The sequence below is a fragment of the Perca fluviatilis genome, chromosome 5 (genome assembly GCF_010015445.1).
Source record: "Perca fluviatilis chromosome 5, GENO_Pfluv_1.0, whole genome shotgun sequence".
NCBI lineage: Eukaryota > Metazoa > Chordata > Actinopteri > Perciformes > Percidae > Perca > Perca fluviatilis.
In genome coordinates this window covers 2,344,225-2,353,222 of record NC_053116.1, presented here as the reverse complement: position 1 = coordinate 2,353,222, position 8,998 = coordinate 2,344,225, and the positions used below count along the sequence as shown (strand labels likewise).

Genomic DNA, 8,998 nt, shown 5'->3' with positions numbered 1-8,998 from the left:
ACATAGGAGCTGCCAAATATCTATTCTGAAGCTGTAGAGAGAAACCTGCGAGCAAAAAGCGAATGAAGCTACAGAAGTTCTCTTAGTTCTCTTATAAGACACTAACTAAGTCAAACTAGAAGTTCATAAGATTACATTTGGAACCAACAGTGTTGTAATTTAACGATGTACAAATACTTAGTTATTGTACTTAGGGCGAATTGTCACGTATCTGTACTTTACTTCGTTCTACTTATTTATATTTCTGTAAACTTTTACTTTTACTCCGATTCATTTCCTAACTAAAAGGTATGCTTTTATTTTGACATTCTTGTGTGTCTGTGTGTGCATGTGTGTGTGTGTGTGTGCGTGCGTGCGTGCGTGCGTGTGGTGTGTGTGTTTGTGTGTGCGTGTGTGTGTGTCTGTGCGTGTGTGTGTGTGTGTGTGTGTGTGTGTGTGTGTGTGTGTGTTCAACTCAAGTAATACATCAAATGTAGGTTATCAAACAAAGGCTATAAACATATCTAAATAAATATAAATCAATCCATCCGTTTTTCTAATAATCTTTACTGTTTAAAAAGTTACTACAGTAAAACAGGGTTTCTAAAGGTAACAAAATATATCCTCATGAAAGAAATCTAAACAAAAAAGTGAAACTAGAATAACGGGGCTTTTATTTTGACAGCGGTCCCCCCCGGAAGTGGTGTTTGTTGTTGTTTGCCCGTGCTGAGCAGCGGGAGCAGTGAGGAGAGAAGCCGTTAGCTGATTCCAGATCAGGGAATCCCGAACAGCGTTTAGTTTGTTCATCAGAGATGGAGCGACACCGGGAACACACGGAGGAGACCAAGCTGCGGGGAGAAGGTTAGTCTGACAATCTAACTGCTCTCATAATCACGCTAAGCTAACGTTAGCCTGTTAGCCGCATGCAGCTAGCTCCTGAAGCTGATGTGTTTTTATATCAGCGTGCTAACTTTATCCTCCCAGTCCTTCAGCTGCAAGAAAAACATCCGCTGTCCTAGATTCACTTCTGGAAGAAGTATTCAGACCCTTTACTGCAGTTCAAGTACTAATACCAGTGGAATAGAAAGAAAAGACTCAAGTAAAGTACAAGTACCTCAACATTTGGACTGAAGTACAAGTACTGGAGTAAATGTACATAGTTACATTCCAGCGCTGCCTACATTATAACCATCCAGTCTTTTTTCCACTGGCCAAAAAGTGATTGCAGCTTCTGCCTTGTTTATAAAGGTTGTTTCTGCCTCAAAATGACTAGATTTTATTCATGAGGCTTTTATCTGACAGATTATAGCCCACACTGAACTTTCTACCTGTTGAAATACCTTTTTAAAGGGCCAGTACATCCAGTAACACACCGTTTACTAAGGAAGTTGTTGACTGGGAGGTTCCAGACTGAGTCTGACTCTGCCAGGCTAGAGAACACTTGGGAGGTCAAAAGATACATTTCATCACATAAGAAGCTACGAGCTGAAATATATATTTTTGAAAAGTTGAAGGCTTAATCTGTGATGCTGTCAAAGCTGGAAGAAGAAATTAATCAACTTCAAAGGGGGGAGGGTGTCACATGTTATAATAATAAAAACTATATCCATACATATCATTTATAAATAAATATGAATCAGTCCATCAGTTGAATCAAATTGGAGAAGTGTGTGTCTGTGTCTGTCTGTCTGTCTGTCTGTGTGTGTGTGTCTGTGTGTCTGTGTGTCTGAGTCTGACTCTGCCAGGCTAGAGAAAACTTGGGAGGTAAAAAGATACACTTCATCACATAAGAAGCCACGAGCTGAAATATATATTTTTGAAAAGGTGAAGGCTAAGGGTGAATCCCAATTCTCCCCCTTACCCCTTCCCCTTCGTCTTACCCCAAGTGTGTGTATATGTCTATTGCATGGGTTTTGACAAGTGTCATATGCATGTATATATTTTATAGTTCTTTTATGTTCACTTTGGTGGTGCAGATGTTCTTATCTGTGTACTACTTAGGTTTGTTTGCAATACATATTTTTAAACACACTGCATGGTGTGTTGTATATCTGTTTCAGTTATCACGGTTTTGAATGTCATTGATGTTCAGAAACACTTTCCTTGTTAATACAAATCTGTCTTTAGTCGATAAGTCGACTAATCGGTCGTTTTGGTCTTAGTCAACTTAGATTTCTTTAGTTGATTAGTCATGTTTTATGCTTTTTTCAGTCGATTGAAGAAATTCTTAGTCGACTAACACTCATTCAATTGTATCGACTAATCGATTTATTTATAATTTATACTGTTTATTGATCCCCAGTGGGGAAATTACAATTTACACTCTGCTTTTTGAAATCACTACACACAAGCCTGAAATACACACACATGCTCAGGACCTATTCATACACAAATGGAGAGTCAGAGTGTCAGAGTGAGTGGGCTGCCAGTGCTGCCACTAGGGGAGCAGTGGGTGGCAACTGCATAGCAGAGGGGCGCAAAACCACTTTCGGCCAGTCAAGTTTTTCAGTGATAGGGACCCATTTTTGGAATAATTTACCAACTGAACTGAAAACATTTAATAGAATGGTGAAATACTGGCTGAAAGATAACCAAAAATGTAACCACTGAGTCAGTTGTGTTGTAGTAATGTATTGTCTGTGGATGCATAGCTGTTTGTATATGGCTGCCAAGGTTATGGTTAGGGTATAGGTGAGTGAGTGTGAGCGTCCGGGTGCTTGGGGTTTGTGTTGTTACGTGATGTGCTGTTCTGTGTATGTGGTCCCGACTCTGTGAAATGTTGATGTAATATATTAGTATCACACTATGTAGTTATTTAAATTTGTGTGTGTGTGTGTGTGTGTGTGTGTGTGTGTGTGTGTGTGTGTGTGTGTGCGGGCGTGCGTGCGTGCTAGGGGTGGGGAAAAAAATCAGTACAGCATAGTATCGCAATTTTTTCGTGGCAATACTGTATCGATACACAGATGCCAAGTATCGATCTTTTATGATATATGTTTTGGTCAGTCTGTCTGCTTGACAATCCCATTTTGCAGCAATAAAATTGAAGGGAGATGAACAGACAGAGAAATTTATCTTTTTAGATAAAAATTTTCCTTTGGGGACATCATTTGAAATTGGGAAAAATTTGAAGTTGGAAAAAAGGTAATACATTGCAATATATCGCAGAATATTGCAATATGTTTAAAATGTAATATTGTATCGTGACACAGGTATTGTGATGATATCGTATCGTGAGGCCTCTGGTGATTCCCACCCTAGTGCGTGCGTGTATGTGTCTCTGTGTGTGTGTGCCTCTGTGTGTGTGTGTGTGTGTATTAGGCCTGCACGATAAATAAATCGCAGTCTCGATTCACCTCTGTGAGGCCCCGGTGAGCTGGAGTCCATCAATGAGAGCTAGCTAGCCTCCTCCTAACGAGACCTCTGAAATTCACAAAAATGCATTAAATCCGAAATCGGAAAAGTGTTAGCTAAGCTTTGTAAGACCTTGGGGAACCTGTAATATACAGTATCTCACAAAAGTGAGTGCACCCCTCACATTTTAGTAAATATTTCATTATATCTTTTAATGGGACAACACTGAAGAAATTACACTTTGCTCCAATGTAAAGTATTAAGTGTACAGCTTGTATAACAAGTCAAAATAACTCAACACACAGCCATTAATGTCTAAACCGCTGGCAACAAAAGTGAGTACGCCCCTATGTTAAATTCCCATAGAGGCAGGCAGATTTTTATTTTTAAAGGCCAGTTATTTCATGGATCCAGGATACTATGCTGATACTATGGTTTTATGTCGGTTAGCCTAAAAGCTGGTTTGATTTGCATTGACAGATGATTTTATGGAAAGTACCCCATGCCAATCTCTCTAGGTATGGTGAAGGGTATGTGATGATGTGGGGCTATTTTAATTCCAAAGGCCAAACATCGGGAGAAGGAAAGAATGGCCCCCGCATTTATAAAACTAAGCAGCACGTGTACAGAGCAGCAACCACAGAGTGTCCGCTTTGCTGGAAGGCATACATTCTCGCAGGTAAACTCTGCTCTCCAAGTTGATTTCTGCACGTGTGAATGAAACTGACTTTTGACACTTTGGCGGCTGAAACCAAGGTGGCAATGGCCCTCCTATGATTGTTCACTTTCAAGGTGATCTAACCCACAGACTTCTGTAGTTTACCTTGATTGACAGTTGTTGGTTGCAAAATGCGAGCATTTGGCTGCAGTCTGGAGTAGGGATGTTAACCGATGACCGTTTGACCGGTGGTTGACCATTTCAACGTTAACCGGTCAAAGTTATTGTTAGTCGGTAAAAAAAAAAAAAAAGTGATCTCTAAATTAGGCAATTATAGATATTGGAATAAACGCTACTACAGTTAACCATCTCATTCCAATATTTTTTTTTCTGTGAAGTGAAATAATCCCTCACGCAAAATTTTTCATAATCGCCTGTTTTGTAAACCAATAAAAACATTTGGCGCGAGGTCACACCGTTTGGGTTTGCGCTCACATGGTTTGCAAAGAGTAAATGCTACAGGCTAAAACACTGGAGGTTAGAGCAGAGCAGACGACATGAAGCGTGCAAAGAAAAGTACTGTGTGGGACCATTTCACCAAAAAGAATGACAAAGATGTGAGTTGCAATTTATGTGATACATTGCTGAAATATAGTGGCAGCACATCATCTATGATGTATCACCTGAACGACTTTATTTTAAACGCGATCACCTGGCTTGTACCCAAACTATTTCGAAACTAAGGAGCCATTTGTCCTCCGATTACATACAAGCTCCTCTGCGCCGCATTTGCGGGACTTGTTTCGCGCTGTAGGGGATTTAAAAAACGTGACGTGGAGTGGGGGCGGGTCGGCCGGGGCTGTGTGTGTGTGTGTGTGTGTGTGTGTGTGTGTGTGTGTGTGTGTGTGTGTGTGTGTGTGTGTGTGTGTGTGTGTGTGTGTGTGTGTGTGTGTGTGTGTGTGTGTGTGGGTGAGAGAGAGATGCGACAGAGTTGAGAAATTGCAGGCGCGGCTCGAAATGGCTGTTATTTCAAATAGCGTAGCATATTTTAAACTAAACGGTTAACCGGTTTCAATCAATTTTTAGTTTTCGCCATCCCTAGTCTGGAGCCCTGCTGTCTGATCCGGTGCAACAAAGTTATCTTACCTTCCAGTTCGGAGATTTTCTCAGACAGACCGGCACAGCTTTTATAGCCGGAGCCAAGTGGAGGCATGAGGTTTTTTTAAGGGTTTTGGAAGCTCAGTTTTGTATGATGATCTTTGGAGAGCTGGGATAAATCAGATGATTTCATTATGGGGTGGTGTCCTCATCAGAGTGAAATCAGCTAATTAGCAAAGTATTGTTGAGACTGATATCTAATGTATGTCTGTCTGTGTTTCAGCTTTACCTCCAGACATTCTGAAAGTGATTGTTGGTGAAGAGGAGCAGCAGGAGTGTAGCTCCAGTGTGCACCCAGCGGGGCCAGAAACCCGCACATAAAGAGGAACAGTTGGGAGAGGAACTCGTGGAGCAGTCGCAAGGGCGAAAGCGCCTCAAAGGGCTGAGGAGGTATCACCAAGTTTCCATTTATCCTTTTTCCTGTCCCTGTGAAGAGTTGACGATGATGAAGAGGAAGCTCAGTACTCACAGCTTCATCAAAGACGCAAACTCAAGACGTGGAAACAGAAGCTGATCGAGGAGGACTGTGGAGGACCAGAACCAGCCAGGAACTCACATCCACATTTACAACCAGAGACTGAAGACCAGACTGGAGACTCTTCTGAACCTGAGACTGATGACAGTGCTGATTGGAAGGAGACCAGAGAACCTCAGTCAGCTTTAAACTCTCTGAAACATGATTCAACATGTAAGAAAACATTCAGCTGCTCTGAGTGTGGGAAAAGATTTGGCCAAACTGGAAATCTGAATAGACACATGAGAACTCATACAGGAGAGAAACCTTTTAGCTGCTCAGTCTGTAAGAAATATTTTACACAGAGTGGACATTTACAAAAACACATGAGAATCCACACAGGAGAGAAGCCTTTCAGCTGCTCTGAGTGTGGTAAAGCTTTCACTGAAAGTGGAACCCTGAAAAACCACATGAGATCTCACACAGGAGAGAAACCTTTCAGCTGCTCAGTCTGTAAGAAAGCTTATACACAGAGAGAAAGTTTACGGTCACACATGGCAGTCCACACAGGAGAGAAAAGATTCAGCTGCAGTGTTTGTAACAAAAGATTTTCCCGGCGATCCATTGTCAAAAGACATAAATGTGTTGGTCCGATGGAAACAGAAGCTGATGGAGAGGACTGTGGAGGACCAGAACCAGCCAGGAACTCACATCCACTTTTACAACCAGAGACTGAAGACCAGACTGGAGACTCTTCTGAACCTGAGGCTGGTGACAGTGCTGATAGGAAGGAGACCAGAGAACCTCAGTCAGCTTTAAACTCTCTGAAACACAATTCAAGACGTAAGAAATCATTCAGCTGCTAATAGTACTACTGTACCACACACGATCAACAGTGCTAACACAGCTAGCGGGATTACTCCCTAGTTTTCTATAAGTATTGTCTAAACAGTTGTCTGTTTTTGATTTTGTTTCCTGCAGATGTGCAGCAGCTGTCGGTGGTTAAAGAAGAGGTTCCCCCTGAGCAGCAGGAGTGTAGCTCCAGCGTGGACCAGCAGGAGCCAGAGCCCCCCCCACACATTAAAGAGGAACAGGAGGCACTGTGGAGCAGTCAGGAGGGAGAGCAGCTTCAAGGGCTGGAGGAGGCTGATATCACCACGTTTTTCGCCCCCCCCTTTGAAGTCCCAAGTGAAGATGATGAAGAGGAAGCTCAGTCCTCACAGCTTAACCAAAGAGAAACTCAACACATGGAAACAGAAGCTGATGGAGAGGACTGTGGAGGACCAGAACCAGCCAGGAACTCCCATCCACTTTTACAACCAGAGACTGGAGACCCTTCTGAACCTGAGACTGATGACAGTGCTGATTGGAAGGAGACCAGAGAACCTCAGTCAGCTTTAAACTCTCTGAAACATGATTCAAGATGTAACAAAACATTCAGCTGCTCTGAGTGTGGGAGAAGATTTGGCTTCAAGTCAGATCTTAAGAGACACATGAGGACTCATACAGGAGAAAAGCCTTTCAGCTGCTCTGAGTGTGGTAGAGCTTTCTCTGATAGTGGAACCCTGAAGAAACACATGAGTACTCACACAGGTGAAAAACCTTTCAGCTGCTCAGTCTGTAAGAAATATTTTACACATAGTGGAAGTTTACAGATACACATGAGAATCCACACAGGGGAAAAGCCTTTTAGCTGCTCTGAGTGTGGTAAAGCTTTCACTCAACGTGGAACCCTGAAGACCCACATGATGACTCATTCTGGAGAAAAACCTTTCAGCTGCTCAGTCTGTAAGAAATATTTTACACAGAGAGGAAGTTTACGGTTACACATGGTAGTCCACACAGGAGAGAAAAGATTCAGCTGCAGTGTTTGTAACAAAAGATTTGCCTGGCGTTCTGATGTCAAAACACATAAATGTGTTGGTCCGATAGAAACAGAAGCTGATGGAGAGGACTGTGGAGGACCAGAACCAGCCAGGAACTCACATCCACTTTTACAACCAGAGACTGAAGACCAGACTGGAGACTCTTCTGACCCTGAGGCTGATGACATGGAATAACGTTTGTGCCTATAAGTCCAAGCAAAACTTCTCAAGTGTCAAACAAAAATGTGAGGTAGGAAAAGGTACACTCTTATTTTAAATGTTCTATTAATATTGTTTTGTCTTGTAATGTCTGTCATTATAATCAATTATAATCAAGAAATCAGACAAATGTCACCACCCAATATTTTATAGGGCCTACACATATATTCACTTCTTTCTAAGTAACGTATGTTTAGCAAGATTCACTATTAATCATGTATCAACATGGGAGTTTATTCAATGCACAATGGATTAATTTTTTTATTTTGTGTATTATGTTTAAGCACAATTTAGGCCCAGCAGTCTCTGAGAGGAGACTTTTCTCTCTGTGTCAGGGAGACAGGAAGTGCAGGTTGAAAGCTATCTTTAGTTTAAACAAGGAAGATATGAGGGAGGTAGCATAGGGAAGTTAGCCTAGCAAGGTGTTTCCTGTCAGAGAGCGGAGGAGTTTTCTCTTTGAAGCAAAGCTGAGATGGACCTATTATGATCTGTATATGAAACTATAAAAACTCACTTGTGCATTGCTATATTCTAAGGTAATATGATCAGTGACACCAAAATGATTAAGGTCTTTTGACATTTATAATGTCTCCTCTGCCACTAATTAGACCATGGAAAAGCTAATAAAGTAAAGAAATACAATCGTTTGATGTGACCGATGTGGTACACCAGGACATGCTGACTACCCTCCAGGATGAAATAAAGTGAAATCATTTGAAGTAAACCATCTGTGAGAACTAGCATGTACGTTAGTAGTTGTTGTCTGGGTCACAGCGACCTAGGTGTACTTAAGAAAAGGAAGATGAGAGGACTGTTAAAAGTAAAAATATCACCAGTTCAGGTCCATCTAAAGATGTAACGAACATAAGGGAACTGTGGCTGTGAATGTTTCCAACTGACACCACCCTAAACACTGAATAAGAAGAGAGTCATGTGGAACTTAGATTCAGTTGTCTATTCGACTGACTATCGCCGGTGGTCAGTTGATGTGTCTGAGGCAGCTCGGTTTGTTTGTTAAAATGTAACAAATAAATCTGCATGGAGTGAATATCAACAGTCTCTGGAGTCTTCATGGTGTACTCACATAGAAATAAAATGGATAGAAAGGTCATTGGACTGTTTGCCATGGTCATTTGACAACAAAATGGCAATTGTCCAGTGACAATATGCCTCAGTGGGGCTGTAAACTGTGTCGAAGTTCGCTGGGAAATGAGCCGCCCGACGCAGCTCGGATGACGTTCTCGGAGGGAATGAGGAGGAACAGTTAGATCCGAGACTAGAGGGCTTTAGAGCTGTTCTTCTCAAAGACCAGGA

At 41.9% G+C, this 8,998-nt stretch overlaps 1 long non-coding RNA gene across 1 annotated transcript; it reads left to right on the top strand.

Moving 5' to 3' along the window:
* Nucleotides 1–6,944: 6,944 nt before the first annotated feature.
* LOC120559437 lies at nucleotides 6,945–8,738 on the top strand. Its single transcript, XR_005639279.1, has 2 exons — nucleotides 6,945–7,193; nucleotides 7,533–8,738. It is a non-coding gene; the product is annotated as an uncharacterized LOC120559437 (long non-coding RNA).
* Nucleotides 8,739–8,998: the final 260 nt, after the last annotated feature.